Source organism: Carassius gibelio, chromosome A12 (genome assembly GCF_023724105.1).
Source record: "Carassius gibelio isolate Cgi1373 ecotype wild population from Czech Republic chromosome A12, carGib1.2-hapl.c, whole genome shotgun sequence".
Taxonomy (NCBI): Eukaryota; Metazoa; Chordata; class Actinopteri; order Cypriniformes; family Cyprinidae; genus Carassius; species Carassius gibelio.
In genome coordinates, this window is record NC_068382.1 from 14,857,483 (window position 1) to 14,877,951 (window position 20,469).

General features: G+C 37.7%; 1 long non-coding RNA gene across 1 annotated transcript; it reads left to right on the forward strand.

The window, feature by feature from the left end:
- Nucleotides 1–6,440: 6,440 nt before the first annotated feature.
- Nucleotides 6,441–13,938, forward strand: LOC128025256 (uncharacterized). The gene is made up of 3 exons (XR_008186123.1): nucleotides 6,441–9,078; nucleotides 11,286–12,478; nucleotides 12,588–13,938. It is a non-coding gene; the product is annotated as an uncharacterized LOC128025256 (long non-coding RNA).
- Nucleotides 13,939–20,469: the final 6,531 nt, after the last annotated feature.

Sequence of the window (20,469 nt, forward strand, 5' to 3'; positions counted from 1 at the left end):
ATTGAAACCAGGTCAAAGTACATTGAATTACAGGGTACTGCGCATGCCTTAATGTTAGGTTGAATTATTTTTTTTTTATGTTCATCTCAACTCTGGAACCATTTTGGGAGGCCCATGTGCCCCTTCGGCGCATACAAGAACAGACACTTATGTATACACATATACACACTCATACACTGCATCTATTCTCAGCTCCTGAGTGTAGCAGACACAATAAAATAGCATTGATACTTGAAGCACCCAACGCCACCATTTCATCTTAAATGGATTCAGACACAGTCGGTAGTGGGAGCGGGGGCCCAATCATAGGCTGTAATTTCAGCACATTTATCTCATTTCCTGCACGCTTTGTCTTTCTCTGCAATAATGGGGTAAGTAATTGGAATAGACTCCAGATAATGGGGAATTCTGACCCCTGCCATTCCACTGCAAGACTGCAAGGATGCTTTGTGGCGACAAAGGAGAAAACTTGGGCAGTTTGTGGTTTCTTACACAAGCACTTGGAGTCAGTAAATGGGGTGATATTGTATTCTGTTCTCTGCTTGTGCTCTGATTGCATTTGATCAGGCCAAGCATGGTTCCATCTCATAGGAAATCAGACCAATGAGAAGATGTCTAATAGCAGATTAATGTACTATTATTCTGACAAAGATAATATAAGAATACACCAATTTTGTGCAATTTGTTTCCCAGCAATAACAATTTACAAATTTACAAGTTTCTTCTGAGGTATGGATATTACACAGATGAAATCATGAGACAAAAAGCCTGATCAATATAGAGTGTTTGTGCAAAATACGTTCAAATGACAAAAATTTTTCAGATTTCACTGAAAAGATGCTCTATCTTTTTTTAATCTATTTAATCTTTGCAAGTACCGTATTTTCCTGACTATAAGTCACACTTTTTTTCATAGTTTGGCTGGTCTTGCGACTTATAGTCAGGTGCGACTTATTTATCAAAATTAATTTGACATGAACCAAGAGAAATGAACTAAGAGAAATGAACCAATAGAAAACATTACCGTCTACAGCCGGGAGAGGGCGCTCTATGCTGCTTAGTGCTCCTGTAGTCTTCACTGAAGAAATATAGCGCCCTCTCGCGGCTAGAGACGGTAATGTTTTCTCTTGGTTCTTGGTTCTAAATGAATGCGACTTATAGTCCAGTACGACTTATGTTTTTTTCCTCATCATGACGTATTTTTGGACTGATGCGACTTATACTCAGGTGCGACTTATAGTCCGAAAAATAAAGTAAATATACTTTGTTCAAAAGTTTGGGGCAACATTCTCTATCATGTATTTTGTATTTCTACAACTCAAGAAGGAAATTTGTGAATTGTAATTATGTATGCATACAGTATACTGGATCTATTCTGTACCCCAAGGGGGTTTGACTTGCTGCTCTCAAGTATGACTTGAAGTAAGTGTATTTGATGTATTCACATAAGTGCACATCAGCAACTGTTGAGCATTTTAAAGGCCCCATTAGAATATATATTTTTTTACTGCAGTGAAAATAAGCAAACATTTCCGAGCTCCACTGCAATCTGGGAAATTAGGATTTTATACAACTACAGTATTTCCACTCAGTTTCACTATTTCCAAACTGTTTACAAACTCTTAGTGATTTCTGAATTTCTTATCATTCAGTTGAAATGACAAACTGAATCATAAAGCATTATCTCTGAAATAAATTTAGCTTGTTAAAAAACCCAAGTTTCCTCCTAAACTTCCCAGTTTCAGTCTTGTTATGGTGTGGATGAGGCCATCTTTCCGTATATAGCCCATAAACATCACATTCAGACGCAAACATTTCCTCCCACTGTATTTAATGAGAGCTGAGTTTGGAAATGGTTTGGTTGATGGGAAACACAACCATGCAATTACAGCGCACAGGCTGAAATGAGTGTAACCTAACCTTGGCTGTAGTGTGTCGTGCAGCAATGAGTACAGGCCGGAGAGACGGCATGCATTTACAGACCGAGAGGTCAATTTCAGCCATTTGAGTGTGTGATGTCATTTCAAAGACATGTCAGAAATGACAACTAAAACATCATTAGGTAAAGTGTCTGCTGTCATTGGTTGTCTTTAAACAAGCTGTCAGTGTGCTGCTGTCGTTTTGCCATTCTCCCACAGTTAAAAGCCTTATGTTATTTTTGGATGAATGGCCTCAAACCCTGCCAGTCCTCTAACACAACTGAAATGCCAGAACACTCTTAATCCTTTAAGAATCCCAGTGATTTCAACTAATCCATCTCTATGCCGGGCAATTTACCTTCTCCCATAGCATGACAGCATTTAAAAAAGAAACTGTATCTCCTCACTATTATCTGCACCTTTTTTTGTTTTTTTCAAGACACCACCACACCACTTCAGTGAAGGTGCTGGGTGTTCAAATATGTCCTGATGGCCAGACATCAGCAGGAGAGATCTCTTTAAAGATGAAGATAATAATGTTTCTGTCTGTCGCTGCTCTTCCATGGTGGTTGTGGCTGTCTATGACACGTGAAGGACAGACCTTTAGGTTGACAGGGGGGTGGGGACCAAGCAGAGGTGTCCTAGAGATGAAATGAAATATCTTGTAGGTCATGGTAAAATAACTAAATTAAAAGAAATTAATATTATTTTTGAAAGTTTAAAGTTTAAAACGTGTACCATAGCATTCTTAACTTTGGGGTCAGCAAGATTTAAGAAAGAAAGAAAAAGATCAGCAAGAATACATTTAATTTATCAAAAAGTAGAGACATTTATAAAATACATTTTTTTTTACTTTTTCAGTATTAAGCACCAGAACTGTTTTCAACACTGATAATAAATGTTTCTTGGGCACCAATCAGCATTACAATTATTTCTGTAGGATCATGTGACACTGAAGACTGATTTAATGTCTCCTGAAAATTTAGCTTTGACATCACAGGAATAACGTACATTCATTAAGTATAGTAAAACTATATAATCTTAGATAATACTATAAATGATATGTCTTTAAATGTAACATAACCAAATAAAAGCTGTTTTAGGAGTACCACCATTTTGTGGGGACTAGCTAATTCTTATTAGCTTTATCTCATTAACCCCATTGGACATTTTACAAAATAAAGTTGTGTCTGACTGTGATTTCTAGAATAACTTCAGAAACTTGGAACCACTGTATTTGCATAATGCTACATCCACACCACTAGGTGTCAGTTTAAGAAACACGGTTATGAAACTGTCAAACAAGTTCAGAAATCCAATTCAGTGTTTTCTTGCGTGATTTCAAAGTATCACAACTCTATCAATGGCCTCAAAAAGGAGCTTGCGCATTCCATCATTTACAGTACTCTTCCAGAGGACACCCTTGAAGTAAGTGACCATTTAAAACATTATCTTGAGAGGACATCATATCTAATTCACACAGGCAGGGCTAGACCTGTTCTCTCTCTTCCTCGCAGTCTTTTTCTCCGCTCTTTATTGTTCGCCTGTCCTCTGCAGTGTGCTTGACTAAAACTAAAACCATAACTGGAAATAGTTAGTAATGCTAACCGAAACAAAACATAAAAGGTATACTTAAAGTATATAAAACACTGGTGCCTGACAGCGAGCTGTTTGAGAGTGTTCTTGGCACAAACAGGAAGAGGAAGTGGATGATTTGCTGGGGGGTTGGAGTAGGTAGAGCAACTTTGCCCTTCCAAACTAATTACCCTGAAAACAAACAGCAGTGAAAGTAGACCAGTTATACTTACTGAAGGAAGACGTTTGGCTCAGCATTTGTATGTGAATCTAAACTCCTGGCTTTTTGTGTTTGTGTTTGTTTATATATAAGACCTCCGTCTTTTAATATGATTTGTATGTCCAGGACTAAGATTTTGGTCACTGTTGTTCGTTTTAGGCATTTGTTTTGTAGGAAAAGGTCTCCACCCCCGTACCCACCCAAACAATTTCTGTCTTTCACTCTCTCTCTGTGTCTCTCTTCTGTCTCTTTCTCTCTCTCATTCTCTCTTTTTAGGATAAGTATTACAGTTAATCAGATTATCACTGTCTTCTCTGAAAGCAGCCAGTAGTCAGGCAGATGAAAGGGCAACCCAGAGTCCCCTGGGGTCCTGATAGACAGGGATCAAAGGAGTAGCTGATTAGCCAAAGCAATGTCGCTTTGATTCCAGAAAGAAAGCAAGACAGAAAGAGTGAACAACAGAATGAGACAGACAGAGAGAGAGAATTCAGATGGATGACACTGTTTCATCCCATGTTTCAGCAGATGTCTTGGTTTACCTGCTACAGAGTCATCTCTTTGTCCTCTCTGTGGTAGGTCATACCTTGCTTTTATTCTTTCCTACAGCAGCAGGAAAATACACTCTTGATCTTCCTTCTATTCGGCATTCAAATAAAAATGAGTGTGCGTTTGTGGGAATGTTTGTACATACGATAGGCTAAGTGTGTGTTATGAACCTCACCCTGTCCCGAGTCTTGTTTAGGCTTTATGGGTCAAAGTTCATCTTGCTCTGATAAACCTCATTCCATTAGTCTGATTGTGACCAACTGGAAAAGCTTGGCAGGAAGCGGTGGATAAAGTCCAGAGTGAAAATGTAATCCTCTCTCACACATGCTTTCAAGCTTACATAAATCTTACATAAAAGTTCACGACAGCACTGAGGTGATCTTTGTGCCACCCACAGGCTCAAGAAAGTTAGTGCACTTTATTTCAGAAGCTACAAGACACCCACTGTTGTTCTTCAATGAAGAACAATTTATATATATATATATATATATATATATATATATATATATATATATATTAGGGGTGTAACGATACGCGTATTCGTATTGAACCGTTCGGTACGACGCTTTCGGTTCGGTACGCGGTACGCATTATGTATACCGAACGGTTCGTTGGAGTAATTAATTATATTTGAAAAAAAAAAAAAAGAGAGAGAGAGAAATATAATGATATGCGTTCAACAAGGTAGCCCAATAACCCAAACAACGTAACAGGCAACGCCCCTGACACTCCCGAAGAAGAAAAAAACACCATCTTATATGTTTATGTTAGGCTACTCAGCAGGCGCTCGCTCACTCAGAACGCGCTGAAGGCTCGTTGCAAAATAGCCAATGCGTTTAACAGACTAGAAATGAGAAGATCCTCCAATAACCAACAGGTCTGGTGTTTGGGTGCACTTTGGATTCCCTTTAAGCTATAATGGTGATGGCAAGAGAGTGGTGGATAAAAAAACAACGGTATGTCGCATCTGCAACATGACAGGGTACACCAGCGGGAATAAAAAAAAAAAAAAAAAAAAACACCAGCGGGAATATCTGGGATATATGCGTCAGTACTATCTGGGAAAAGACGAAAAAAAGGAGAAACATGCACGCAGCAAACTATCCCTGCAGCATTTAGAAACTATAGCTTACAGGGAATCCAACCCAAACACCAGACCTGTTGGTTATTTTAGGATCTTATATTTCTGGTCTGTTAAAGGCATTCGACATTTTGCAACGAGCCTTCAGCGCGTGCTGAGTGAGCGAGCGCCTTAGGGGCCGTTCACATATCGTGCCTAAAAACGCATGGAAAACGCTAAGCGCGTCTTTCTCCTCCTTTCCAAAGCGCTTGGGCAGAAGCGCTCATGAGGCGTCTGTCTTTGCTAAGCAACAATGACGTGCTCTCTCCATGAGACGCGGAAATTTCAGCGAAGGATAAATGGATTTGCAGCTCTAAAAATCGCTTGCAGTAGCTCTGCTACTAAATTTATTTCAAAATTGCAATCCATATACAACTATGATCAGCTGATCCTTCATCTTGGCTGAGCTCTCAACGTTGTTACGGGAAAGGATGAAGCTGATTGGTTAGTTCTTGTCACATGACCCGCGGTGCGCTTGCGGCATTCTGAAAAGTTGAGATGTTTTTACATTTTGCTGTATCTAAAACGTATCGAACCGAACCGAACCGTGACATCAGTGTATCGTATCGAACCGAACCGTGAATTTTGTGAACCGTTACACCCCTAATATATATATATATATATATAGTGTCTTTATTAGCTGAATGTGTATATGCGTGCTTAAAACCTAACACATTAAATTAATAAATCACCCACAAATGAAAGTTAGTATGAGAGAAGGCTGAAATTTAAGTTATTTTAATTTTCACCTCTGAAAAGATGTTAACCACTGTGACTGAAGATCAGCATGCAAATCATTGACAATTCTTTTAAATCAACCAGTTGATTTGGTTCACCATTTGATAGCAGAAGTTTGCAAATGTATTACTTCTTTGTGTGCGTGCGCGTGTGTGTTTTAAATTTTCACTGACTCATGACTTCATTGTCACACAAATTCATGATATTGTATGGCTAGAAGATACTTGAAATTTCATGCTTGGATAGTTAAAAATATGTATTGTATTAGGAGTGTTTTTGGTTTGTTTATTTTATTTAAATTTTTTAGGGAGCTTTACGTTGTCACTAAACTGTCCTGGTATGAAAATTGTCAAACCACTTTGGAAAAACATAAGAATGGGTAAATAATGGCAGATTGTTTTGAACCATTAAAAAATAGTTGAAACTAAGAAATACATGTGTGATTTGGGCCAGACAAAATGGGGCCAACTGAAAGTGTTCTTTTTGGTGGTTCAGAACCACTCTTTATAGTACATTATATATGAACAGATGATTTCTTAACTTTTATTTCTACACTGCAGCGTTGGAATGTTTGAAAACCATATATCATTGCATAGTTTTACCTCTGAGCAAGGAGCAAAAAAAAGAGCATCGCCATGAGTACATCAAGACTTTACTGGTTTGTTTTTTATGTAAAAGCATGATATCAGGTTTATATAACCAGTTCATTACTGCTGTTGAAGTTGTGCACCAGCATCCATCTGGCATGCTGTAAAAAAAAGTGTTTATATGTTTATCTTTGTGATCAGCTGCGTGTTAGACAAAAGTCTGTTTTCTGGCTTTGTCTGTCAGTTATTGGGCAGATGCTATACCTTCATAGTAACCACACACACATTTATTTCAGTGATGCCAAGTAAAGTCAAGTCACCTTTGTGTATATATACATACATATATATATATATATATATATATGTGCTTTTAACAATACTGTTATGTGGAGGGGTGGGGAAAACAAAACCCACGAGGGGGAAAACAAGGACTAGGGCAGATACAAAATAACTTAACAGGACTGAGTTAACAAGATAAACAAAGACTCAAAACACGAGAACACTAAATAAACACTCACTGTTACACAAAGATTTCTTAAAGGGGTTACAAGGATACAATATCTCACGAGGCTGACATGTAGAAATACATATGAGGAACAATGAACCGACAAAAGACAGAGCACACTAGGGGATCTAAATAGGAGAACTAATTAAGACACAACAGGTGGCACAGATAAGGCAATCACGACAAGACTAGGATAACAAGGGGGCAGGGCAAGGGGACGAGACAACACAAGCACATGGCCCAAAGACAAGGCCATGTGCTTGTACACAAAACACGGGTCTGTCATGATCCTGCCTCAAGACTAGAGAAAAGTCAGGACATGAAGGCAGAATCATGACAAATACAGATGGTGTCAAAGCAACTTTACAGTATTAAATAGGAAAATAGTAAACACTAAATTTTCAGTTAAAGAAAACATCATTGAATTCAGTGATGTCATCATCCAGCTCAGTTCAGTTTAGTATTTGTGCAATCAAGTCCACAATAATGCTGGATATTAAGTGTCCCCAAGCAAGCCAGAGGAAACAGTGGCAAGGAACCAAAACTCCATCAGTGACAGAATGGAGAAAAAACCTTGGGAGAAACCAGGCTCAGTTGGGGGGCCAGTTCTCCTCTTACCAGACGAAACCAGCAGTTCAATCCCAAGCTGCAGCAAAGTCAAATTGTGCAGAGGACTCTTCTGGTTCCTGTGGTCTAGTCCCAGTGGTCTTCTGAGACAAGGTCTTTACAGGGGATCTGTCTCTGGGGCTCATCTAGTTGTCCTGGTCTCCGCTGTCTTTCAGGGATGTAGAGGTCCTCTCTAGGTGCTGATCCACCATCTGGTCTGGATAATACAGGATCCGGGTGACTGCAGTGACCCTCTGATCTGGATACACACTGGATCTGGTGGCTACGATGACATCAGAATAAGAAAGAAACAGACTAAAATGAGTGTGGATGCCATTCTTCTAGCAAGAACATCCTTTGTTATGGGAAGTGTTCCCGGTTCCAGTTTAATCCTAATTAAGTCAGCCTAAAAATCCTTTAGCGGATTTGAATATTGGAAATGTGTTAGTGTGTTATGTGTAAGCCAGGTTAAAGAGATTGTTCTTTAATCTAAATTTAAACTGACAGAGTGTGTCTGCCTTCTGAACAATGTTAGGAAGGCTATTCCAGAGTTTAGGTTCTAAATAGGAAAAGGTATTATCACATTTCCAGAGTTTTGAGAACACAGTGGATGCGGAGGACTATAATGCATTAAGAGCTTGTTCAAATACTGTGGTGTTAAACCAATCGGGGCTTTATAAGTAACAAGCAAGATTTTAAAAGCTATACGATGTTAAATAGGGAGCCGGTGCAGTGTTGAGTATGACAGGATTCACAAAAATGATCTGAAGCAGAAGAACTCTACACTCTCAGAAATAAAGGTACGGTGAGGGTACAATTATAGCTGCTTAATTTTGAACCAGCTGGAATTTGTTTATTAAGCATGCAGAACAACCACCCAATAAAACATTACAGTAATCTAACCTTGAGACCATGAATGCATGAATTAATGTTTCTGCATTTGACATTGGGAGCGTAGTTACTAATTTAGATATATTCTTGAGATAGAAATATGCCGTTTTACAAGTTTTGATGTCACATGCATCCACTCATATGCAGACACATAGCTGACTCTACTTCTGTGCTATCTGTTAGTGAGTAGATGCAGCAGAGCTGGAGAGTGTTCGGCTGAGATAGGAGTCTGTTTCCTGAGCTATTAGAGACTGACTTCAGACCATCTGCCTGGAGCGAGATTGAGACACAGTTCAAACTGAAGCACAACTACACTTTGTCACATACTTGACTACCAATAGTGTAATGGTGGCAAAGACAGACGGATAAGAGTAAGTGCATTTGTATATTTTTTTGCCTTGTATTGTCTATCAATAAAGCTCAAATGCTCTTTAGTCGCACATTGGTAGTCATAAATCTGATTGTAAAAAAAAAAAAAAAAAGTTTTATTTGGCAAGAACACATAAAAAATTATATTTAAAAAAGTGATAAAAAAGTAAAAAAGTGACAGCAAAGACACTAATAATGTCACAAAATATTTCTATTTCAAATTAAAGCTTTTGCCGTTTCTGTGTGTCAAAAGAATCCTTAAAAGGGTACGTTTATTCAAAACAAAAGTACATTTTAAAATATATTAAATGAAGAAAACCATTTTGAAATGACTTTGTGCATGTGTGTGTGTTATGTTCAACTAAATAATAACAATAAAATAAAGTGGAATCCATTGAAACAAGTTTCTTCATATCTTCTCAAATGCTCACTTGAGATACCAAGACCTTCTCTGGCAAATGCAGCTACAAATTTCCTTGCCTTTAAAACTCTTTTCTTCTCTGTCTAGGAATATTATATTGTGTCCTTCTCCTCTATAATGGTTCCATCTTACTAAAGATTGAACAGACTATTATCTTGATTGTCTGTCATGCTTGGAACACATTAAGAGAAGTTTTGAAGAAGGTTCATACTGCTTGCTTCCATAAAGTGGACAGTGACTAGTGGCTTTAAAGCTAAAGAAAAAAACATAATATGTAATCCATGCAACTTGTACCATTATTGCACATATTCTGAAGTCATGCAATAGCTTGAATGAGAAACAAGGTGAAATTTAAGTTTACAATTGCGGTGACCTTTTGCTTTAAGCATATAGCTATGCAGTACCAGCCAAAACACATACTGAACATGACCACCAGGATGCAATGACACATAGGCCTACAGAAACACACACATACAAACATCACTGAAAGCCTTAATAAGTTGCAGAGAACATGCATTACATAACGCCTGAGAAACATAAACCGCTCACAAAGATGGTTAAACAGACACATGCACTCACTCAAACACTGACCCTTAGAAAGCTTTTAGGACATTATATGAGAACACCGGCATACCGGCATACACATGCACACCAAAGCACAGGCCAAGCAGAGAATATACAACCCGACTGTCCTTTAGCGCTTGTTTGTGGCAGCTTTTAAAGCGCGGACGTTTACTGGCTCGGTTTTACTTTCATTGGGCTTTTAGCAGCATTTGATTCAGGCACTGGTCCCTTTAATCTCTTTTAAAGTTTGTTAATAGGACTCTCTGTTGTCCACACTTGTCTCTGATGAAAGCATTATATACAAACTGCTGACTTCATATCCTCTCATACCTCAAATATCTGTGCTTTAAAGCTAGTGTGCAATTTCTTTTCCATTAGTGTCACGAGTTGCAATTGTCTTTTTTGGTGTCAAAAAAAGTTTGTCAGTGCTTCAAACAAGAAACAATCTGAATTATTATTAATATTGAAAACTGCTTAATATTATCTTAATATCAGTGTTTTTGCTGCTTAATATTTTTGTGGAAACTGTGATGCACTGCTTTTCAAAAGTATGGGGTACAATCAATCAATCAATCAATCTTTTATTCAGTAAGAACACATTCAATTGATAAAAAGTGACAATAAATATAGATTTCTGTTTCAAATTAATGCTGTTCATTGAACTTTCTGTTCATAAAAAAACTTGAGAATCTTTTTATCAGCCCCCCCCCCCCCCCCACAAAAAAACAGCACAGCTGTTTTCAGCATTGATAATTTATAACTGAGCACAAGTAATAATTGATAATAACTAAGCACCATTTTAGCATATTAGAAATTCTGCCATCACAGAAATAAATAATATTTTAAAACGCATGAAAATAGAAAAAAATATTTTACAATATTTCTTTTTTTTTTTTTTTTTTACTGTATTTTTTAATCAAATAAATGTAGCCTTGGTGTATAATGAACTTCTTTCAAAAACATTAAATAATAATTATTCCAAAGCTTTGACTGGTAGTGTATATGGACTGATGTTCCTGTTGGACAGCAAATTACAACCAGATTTTAATACTTTATAATAAAATGCATGTGTGTAATGTGTGTGGGCGTGTTTGTGTTTTTATGTATGTTGGTGTTTGGCTTGTAGTTTGTGTGTCGGTATGTCTGTTTGTATGTTTTGTCTTGTACTCTTTTGAGGCCTGCCGTTCTGACCTCTGACCTCTGTCCTTTGTTCCCTCTCTACAGTGGCAGAATGAAAGTGAGCAATGCGTCTCTCCTGCCGATTATCTCCATCTCTCCAACTGTGCCAAAGTCAATGTGTAGATTTGTGTTCTTTTGTGAGATTAACAGAACATTGTTTAACGTAATCACATGCAGCTCAAAGTGGCCAATGGGCCTGTGAATACACATTGAAATAATTTGTAATATTTATATATTTTTTAAATTAAATTTCTGAAAGGAATTGTATTTATATTAAATCTGTATTATATCTGTAGGGTTTTCCTTCTTACACAGACCATAAAAATGAGATTTCAGGACTTTCAAGGTGTCTTTATATAAAGAAAGTGAAGAGTAAGCTCTAAAAACTTAAATCAAAACATAGAAATGTTTCCTTTGAAACTAACTGAAATAAGTTCAAGTATTAATTTAGTGATAATATTTATATTTATATTATTATAAACATTTTTTAAACACTGACGGGCTAAGAAGACTTGAAAAACTTTTTAGGAGCATTTTTTTAGTGCTTGACACTCTATTGTCACTGTATTAAAAACGAGCAACTGAAACATTCTGCTAAACTTTTTTTTTTTTTTATGTTTCACGTTCAGGTAGACCGACACAGGTTGAATAGATGATGTCAAAATTCTTATTGTGGGTGAATTACAGCAAAACAGATCAATCAGTCTTTTTCAAAATGTTTTCTAAATCCACAGGTTAAACTCTGTTACAGTCCCATGTGTACAGACCCATTCAATGACCTTTGACCTGAGCTGAGTAATCGTAGCCCAAACATGTCTCCTCCTGTGCCAACAAGCCTGGTTTGAGTTACACTTTTAATAGGCAGGTTTACAGAGGGCAGAGGGAGGTGGAGTGTGGAACAGATCAAAAGTTCTTTCCTAAATGTCCTTTGTCGTGACTTTGCTGTGTTTGATGTCTACACTGTTGACTCTCTCACTCTTTCTCCACCTCGCTTTCTCTCTCTCTCTCTCATTTCAAAGAGAGGGAAGAGTCATCTGCCTCCCGTGGTCTGCCAACACACAGACCACCAGGGGAAGTGAGGGAGCAAAAAAGAAAGGAAAAGAAAGATAACTGGGGAGATTGGACAGTCGGGAGCTTTTGAAGAAAAGACCAATTTCTACCCCAAGAACAGCGATAACTGATGTGGGTACCCACTGGGGGACTGGACGGAGGAGTAAATATGAATTATGAAAGAAGATGTGAGAGATTTGAAAGTGATAGAAAGCTTTTAAATGTACATTTTGGTGAACACCAATTTAAACTGCTTATTTCTTAATAATTGCTCTTCCTTTCTGTTTACACTGGCAGGACCGTTTTATCTGTTTGCAGAACATGTGGACAGTGTGGACTGTTGTCCTTTCACCTGGAGCCAAGACTCATGAACTGCACGGTTGAGAGTGTTGGGAAATCTGCATCCTGTTTTACGGTCGGCAAACTTCTGTTGACTGAATACAGCAGTTAAGAATCTGAGGCTTTATTGCAAATAAAGGGTGTTTCTGACAATATTTTGGCGGCGCGTGCACCGGCGGGGTGAACATATTGAGTTCAAAACAGAAATGAGAGAGCATTGGAGGAAAAAATCAATAGATGGGTGAATGAATAGGTGAAGTGAGTCAGTATACAGCTATTCACTGTCTCGGTGCCTCTTTTGTCCTTTCTGTGCTATTTGGTTAAAATCTCTTTTATCTCTGCTGGTGCCAGTCTCTGATGCATAAACGCTCCAGACTGACTCCTTTTGCTTTGATAGAGGGACACAAAAACCGCATTAGCGTTTCAGCATCAGTAAGAATATCGCATATCCGGCTTGTCATTCATTTGATTTTACACTTCTTAATTTCTCTTACATGGTACATTTCCTCCTTGACCTGTACTGAAGTCATCCATGATAATGTTCTTATATAAGAATATATTGTATCCTGTTGATTGAAATAATTCTGGTCAAGGTTTTTTTTTTTTTTTTATCAAAGTATGTGGGTTATTTTAGTTTTCAAATTAATTAAAATATATGATAATGTGTATCATATAATGCATATCCTTCTTACAAGTGGCAAAACAAGCTCAATTTAAGACATGCTGTTGGTCCTGCTGGAAAGCACAGGCATTGCAAGGCCAAGGTTTCGGTTTGTCATCACATCTATTTTCAGGTTACTTTAAACTGCTTTAGGTATATGAACATGTCACCTGCCGTCACGTCAAACTGTGTGTTTTTCCTCCTGTGTGTTTATTGTCATTTCCTCTCCACACACTCGTGTCTTCAAACACAAGTGTGTGTGTGTGTGCGTATTTTGTTAGATGTGTTAACTGTAGCACTGGAACCAGATACTTTATGATACAACTTTTCATCTCTTTTGCACACTCACACAGTCTGTCGTTGTCTCACTCGGCAGGGTGGGCTTTAATCTATTTTCACCCCTGGCTTCTTAAGAAAGTAGATCTACCAAGTCAACTTCCTACTGGGAGAGTCACTCCTGACTAAACTTTGTGTGTGTGAGCGTGCCCTGTACGGGAATAGTGAGTTTCTTAAAAATTTCCCCATCTCTCATTTAAGTTTAATTTAAACCTATGAATTAATTTCTTCTGCAGAGCACGAAAGATGATATGTTTAATATCTTTGTATTTTAAAAAAATAACAGTAAAAAATAAAACACTACAAAATTTCTCCAATTATCTTCTTTTATGTTCCACAGAAGAAAGACAGAAAGTCTTACAGGTTTGGAACGACGTGAGGACATCAGTTGAATATTTTCATTTTTCGGTGACTTTCCCTTTAAAGAGGATAAACTACTCCAGCTAATATATATAGAAAACACAAAACTGATCTTTTAGTATATTACTAATAATAACATGTGAAACTCACTACATGTTACTCATGCTGTAACCACTCTGTGAACAGAACAATTGGAGACAAATCATGTCTGCCCACCTTCTCATTCCTTCAAACCCAAATGAGAGAGAGGAAGTAGGGTATAAAACTCCCTCTGTTCTGCATTAAACGAGTCTCTTGGAGACTCTCATCCTGTTTCCATCCTGCCGCTCCTAAAACTCATTACCCCCACCCCCATTCCTCTTTCTTTATTCCCCTCTTCCCTTGCTCTTCCCACTCACTCTTCTATTCTCTTATTCTCTGTGCCCCATCTGCCCTTCCTGTTACTATGGTTATCTGCAGAACTAAATGGCAGGTGCTGGCAGATCCACATAACTTTGGGATGGGCTGCAATTGCCAGGCTGGAATGGCACTTGCTATGCTTTAGATGTTTTTAGATATAATTGTACGCACGCCCTTTTCAAATATTCTCATGTTGATGCCTTATTTGTTGTATGTGTGTTGACCATTGCAATACTTCCAAATAGAGAGCAAGACCTTGGGCATTTATTGGATAAACCAAAGAAGTCATGTTTCTTTGGAGGAAATTTTGGCTTATAAATATTTTATGATGGTCAGTTATATCCGCGGATCCCATGTTCCAACATTGTCTGTCAAAAAAACTCTGGTAGTACACCCCAAATATAGCTCACTCTACAATGAATCTGTCATGGGGAACATGTTGTAGATTACCAGACAGGCAGTCAGTTTTATCTTTTTCCACATAAAAGTAGTTTATTCAACGCTTCTCCTCTATTGATTTCGAGGACACGTGTAACTGGCCGATCTGAGGACACAGTGTAAATGAAGTGTGCTTTTCACACTATCAATCAAATTGATGAATGGTGTCTCTATCCATTTTTCTCAAAACATTCAGACGGGGACTCCTCGGCGATGAATATCACTCACGGATTTTTTAGCATTTGCGTTCCTCAGAGAAAGGCTGTTGTGTGTGTACGGGTGCATGTGCATGACTGCGTGTCGTGTATGGTGTGTGTTTTGGTCAGGGAACAAATGAAGAAGAAGACAGGCGCCACTGTTTATTGTGTTTGTGCATGCATGTGGGCCGGTGTGTTTGAGGAGTGTCTGCTCTACACGAAACTGAGGGCCTCGGAGACACACATGGAGACTGAGTGCTGAGCAGTGTGTACCATCTAAACAAAGAACAGCTCTGTTTGCTGAAAACACTAAATGCATATGTATCTTTGCTGCTAGGGTTGCTGTCAGGATGACGTTCTCGATATAATATGCTGTCTGCATTTCCTGTTACACTTGATGCAGGGTACATTTCCCCGGGCCTGCATTTAATGTTAAAAAATCCAAACAACTATGCAAATACAACCTGTCTAAATGTCTTAAGATGTGTAAATGGTCTCAGGAATTAAGATTCAAACGCGCAATTGCTACATGCTCTCAATTCCTGTTGAAGGAAAAGCCTTTTCTGTAAATATCTGGAGGTCTTAACTGACATCAGAAATGTCATGTCTGCAGCATTTTATTTGCTCTGTAAATATAGCGTTAGGGGTTTTCTGACATGGCCTGAAGTCTTCCAGTCGGTAGTGTTTGTTGTGCCAGACTCTTGGCTGAACTTCTCTCCTTCTGTCAGCACTCTGTTTTAATTATCGTCCTAATTTACCCCCCTTATTTTTCTAGGGTTGCTCCACTTCAGTCACTTTCCCAGGTGGAGCGGCATCCGGAATGCTATCTGTTCTGGCACCAAACTACCCTGCTGTCTTTCCAGAACTTTCTCCTGTGTCCTCTCCTTCTTTCTCCTGTGTGTATGTAAACAGCAGGATGCGATTCTTTTTTTTTCTGTGAATCGGAGTCTGATCATAATCAACACCTGAATAAGAAATATCAATAGTGTATGTGTGTATTCCACTACAGTGTGCCTTTAAAACCTAGACATACACACACTTGTGTAATGGGTGTTTCCTCAATTTTCAAAAAAACGTACAAATGAGGAGATATGGTACAATATATGCGAATATGTATATGAACGTCACACTAAAACAGTACAGTCCTAGCTTGAAGAATATAACATAACATTTATAACAAAAATACAGCATTTTTAATAGTCTGATAATAATTTCAACAATTCTGTGAATATGACTTAATTTATATATATGAATATGAATAAATTAAAAAAATGACTGTTCCTCACACTTGTTATTTACACCACAACCAACATTTCTACAGTAACACAGTTTTTTTTAAGATATTGTACTTTGTTTGCTAAATAGAAAGTGTCTGTGAAATGCGTGTTACATGTGATGAAAATATAGAAAGCTACAAAATTTATTTAATTCGTATTCAATTCATAAAATATTAGCTATAAAAATTAGCCTTAGAAATACCATTAGACAATTAGAGAAGTATTTTTATTATTAATAATAATAATAATAATAATAATAATAGTACCTTTTATTTATTTTCGCCTTTCAAGACACTGAAGGACACCGTACAATAAAACAAAACATAAAATGAAAAAAACACATTAAACAAGCAAATCATTAAATTGATTAATCCTGAAAAAAGTATCACAGTTTTCACCAACAACAAAAAATAAGCAGCTTGACTGTTTTGAGCGTTGATAATAATACAAAAACTTTCTGATTTCTGATGATTTCTTATAATGTTAAAATAACATAAAAACATGCTAGTTACTGTGATGGAAACTACAGTTTTTTTTTTTTTTTTTTTTTTTTTTGCTTCAATAGGAAATATGCCAGCATAGGAAATACAACTGCACTCGTCAGGCTCTTTAATGTGTCTTTTAAGGATGCAGGCAATTCAAGAGCATGATGAATCATGAGTGTGGTAAATAAGTAGAGCGAGAAGAGTAGCTCTTCATTAATAACAGTAAGCCGTGCTGGTGTGGCTGTTTATGCTGGGGGACTAGCAACAGTGCAGAGTGCAACTGTAATCTGCCCCTCTCTGTAAACAGTCTGTCATAGTAATGGCTCTGAAAACAAACCAGCAGCTCAATTCTTGGGCCCCACCAAACAACTTTAACACACATACACCCTCTGGAAGCTCTTTTACCAGGGGCCTACTTTCAAGTGAGGTGGAGGACAATTTCCTGCATCCCGTCCCTAGTCTCTGAGGAGTGTGTGTGTGTGTGTGTGTGTATGTATTTGTGTGAGAATGAATGTTTGTGTGTGCCTTGGGAGCAGCAGCGGACACCAGAGAGACATAGATTCGGGATCTCCGTGGCGATAAGGAAGTCAGCAGGAAGGAGACATCCCAGGCCCCTTCTAGCACCCAGACTGACAGACTCCCCCCAAACTCACACACACACACACGCACACATGCTTGCACAAATTGATGTTCGACAAACACCCCGCATAAATACACACGTACGCATTCCATCTCTCTGCTTCTTTAAATGACAGAGGCACTATTCATGTTTCATGAAAAAGAGGAGAAAAATAACATCAGCTATATCCGATGGCTTGATAAGTGAGATGAAGAGAGGCCGGGGCTTCACTGTTTAATTCCAGACACAGCTGTGCATCGGCTACTACTGCATGCAAGATGAACGCTAATTGCTATTCTTGTATGTATGGCTTGACCAATGTTTATAATCTTTGTTTAAAGTTGTACGTTGTCTTCATAGTTTTAAACTGCAGGCATCTTGATGTTAGGCAGAGAATGTTTAAAAATCCATTTCATTAACATCTGCCACTGTTACTTGTGTTACAGATAGTGGTTGATGTGATTTAGTTTACACACAAATGAAAATTAGTCACCTTCATGTTGATCCAAATCTGGGTGACTTTCTCTATTCTCTGGAACACAAAGCAAGATGCTTTTTTCCATATGTGTAAGACAGTGGGGTCTAGTTTCCACAGTAGACACAACGGTTGAACCATTCTTTAAAATATCTTCTCTTGTGTTCCACATACTGGTTTGAAATGACATGAGGATGAGTAAATTATGTTCTTTTTGAGCAAAGCAGAGAAGTCAATCCATGTTCATTGGAAAAACATGCCTGTGGCAACATTACATGAAACTTTCAAGGCTTAGTGTCCAGTGAATGGCTCTAAAAGTAGGTATAGTTTTATCCGAAACATGTGAATGTAAACCTGGCAACATTTGATTACCTTGGTTTCGAGGTCATAGCATTTTACAAGAAACTGCATGAGAATAATAATTTATAAATCAATAATCTGCTCCGTAATTGTAAACTGTGTGAAAAGGAATACAACTTGTTGGTGTTTCATCAGTTCATTTCAGTTTGAAACTGCAGTGAGTTTTATGTATGTGTATGTTTTTGAAGTTTTCAGTGAGCTTATGTTAGAAAGTTACCAAAACTAGCCTTTCATTAATGAATGTTCAGTTCTAATCTGCATTTAATGTTTGATATTTGCTTGTACTTTGGTGACTTCTGGGAGATTATCCCACAGACGCTATTTTAAACAATGCGTGTAAAGCTGTCGCCACATATGTAAACATATCCATCTTCTTTCTCGTGCTTCTGTGAAAAAACAGAAGCCCCTCGGACAATAGACGATAAACAGAGGCTGTGCTTGTGTGTGTTTGCACTGTGGCTTTTCACATTAGTCTTCCTCACATATTTCTGTGTTTGTGTGTGCGAGCGTGCACGCATTCATTTATCATTCGGTCATTAGCCATTAGTGGCAGTGTTGTGTGTCAGCATGAGCGAACAGACCTGGAAAGATTGGACAGGTTCGAGTGAGATAAACAGCTCTACCATATTCTCCCTCAAACTCAAACGCGGTCATAAGCAAATATTGCGGGGGAAATGAGAGGTCAAAACATTCACGGGAAACTAGAACGATTGAAGTATTTCTCTATAATCATATTAGGGGACAGAAAATAGCCCTTAATATCATGTGAAGAATCACCCCATGGCTATTCAGACCAGCATGTTCAGTTCTCACTGAGCCTAACATTCGGCTGAGCGGAGGATATTTGGTTAATAAGAGGCAGACACAGAAGCAGAGGAGTCATAGTAGGAGACAGATAGACATGATGGGAGAGAATAGACTATATGTTGAGGCCTGTGGGTGGGCTGCACGGATTAGCCCAAAAGACACAGAGACACAATGGCTGCGTACTGACTGGTCTCTATGAACACATGCTGTCTGACAGGCATGAAAAAGCCACCACCTTACTGAGAGGTCAAAGGTCATTAAGCTTCAGGATGCTTAGTTAACGATGCAGACCTAATACTATAATACTTCAGCTTTTCCTATCACCTAACTTTCTTCATTTTTTCAGAATGTCTTACTTTTATAAGTAAATAGATAAATAATGCACTTCTGTTAAAATATCTGGGGTAAGATTATTTTTAAAGTTAATACTTTTATTCAGAAAAGACATAAAATTGATATAAGTGAGTTAATTTTTACAAAAGATGTATATGTAAAATGAATGCAGTTTCTCTGAGCTATATATTTATTAGCGAATCCTGAAAAAATAAACGTATCATGGTTTTCACAAAAATATGAACATTAACATTAAGCAGGATTTTCAACTGTTTATTTTGCTATCTCAGGAATAAATTACATTTTAAAATATATTAAAATAGAAAACAGTTATTTTATATTGTACACAAAACAGAATTTTTTTTTTATCTTGCTCATTTTGTTCTTGCAGATACTCATGTTGCTTTCATATTTCAGTAACACTTTAGAATAGGGAACACTTATGACTGTTCCCTCAATAAATTCCTAATTTGCTGATTATTAATACTTAGTAAGATAGTTGTTATGTATAGGTATTGGGTAGGATTAGGGATGTAGAATAAGGTCATGTAGTATAAGCCATTAATATGTTCTTAATTACTTATAATAAATGGCTAATATTCTAGTAACGTGCATGGTAATAAGCATCTAGTTAAAGCTGCAGTAGGTAACTTTTGTAAAAATATATTTTTTTATATATTTGTTAAATCTGTCATTATGTCCTGACAATAGAATATGAGACAGATAATCTGTGAAAAAATCAAGCTCCTCTGGCTCCTCCCAGTGCTCCTATTGCCATTTGCAGAAACTCCATCGCTCTCGGTAAAAAATAACCAATCAGAGCTGCGGTCCGTAACTTAGTTTGTGTTCAAAATGTAGAAAAATGTATGTAATAAGCGAGTACACCATGAATCCATTTTCCAAACCGTGTTTTTAGCTTGTCCTGAATCACTAGGGTGCACCTATGATAAGTGTTTATATTCGGACTATTTTAGATTGCTTCAGGGTACCGCGGCGGAGTAACCCAGTACCTTTGTGATTCTTCATAGACATAAACAGAGAGAAGTAGCTCCGGCTACAATGTTCTTCTGCAAGACGCAAGCAGTTCTGTTTA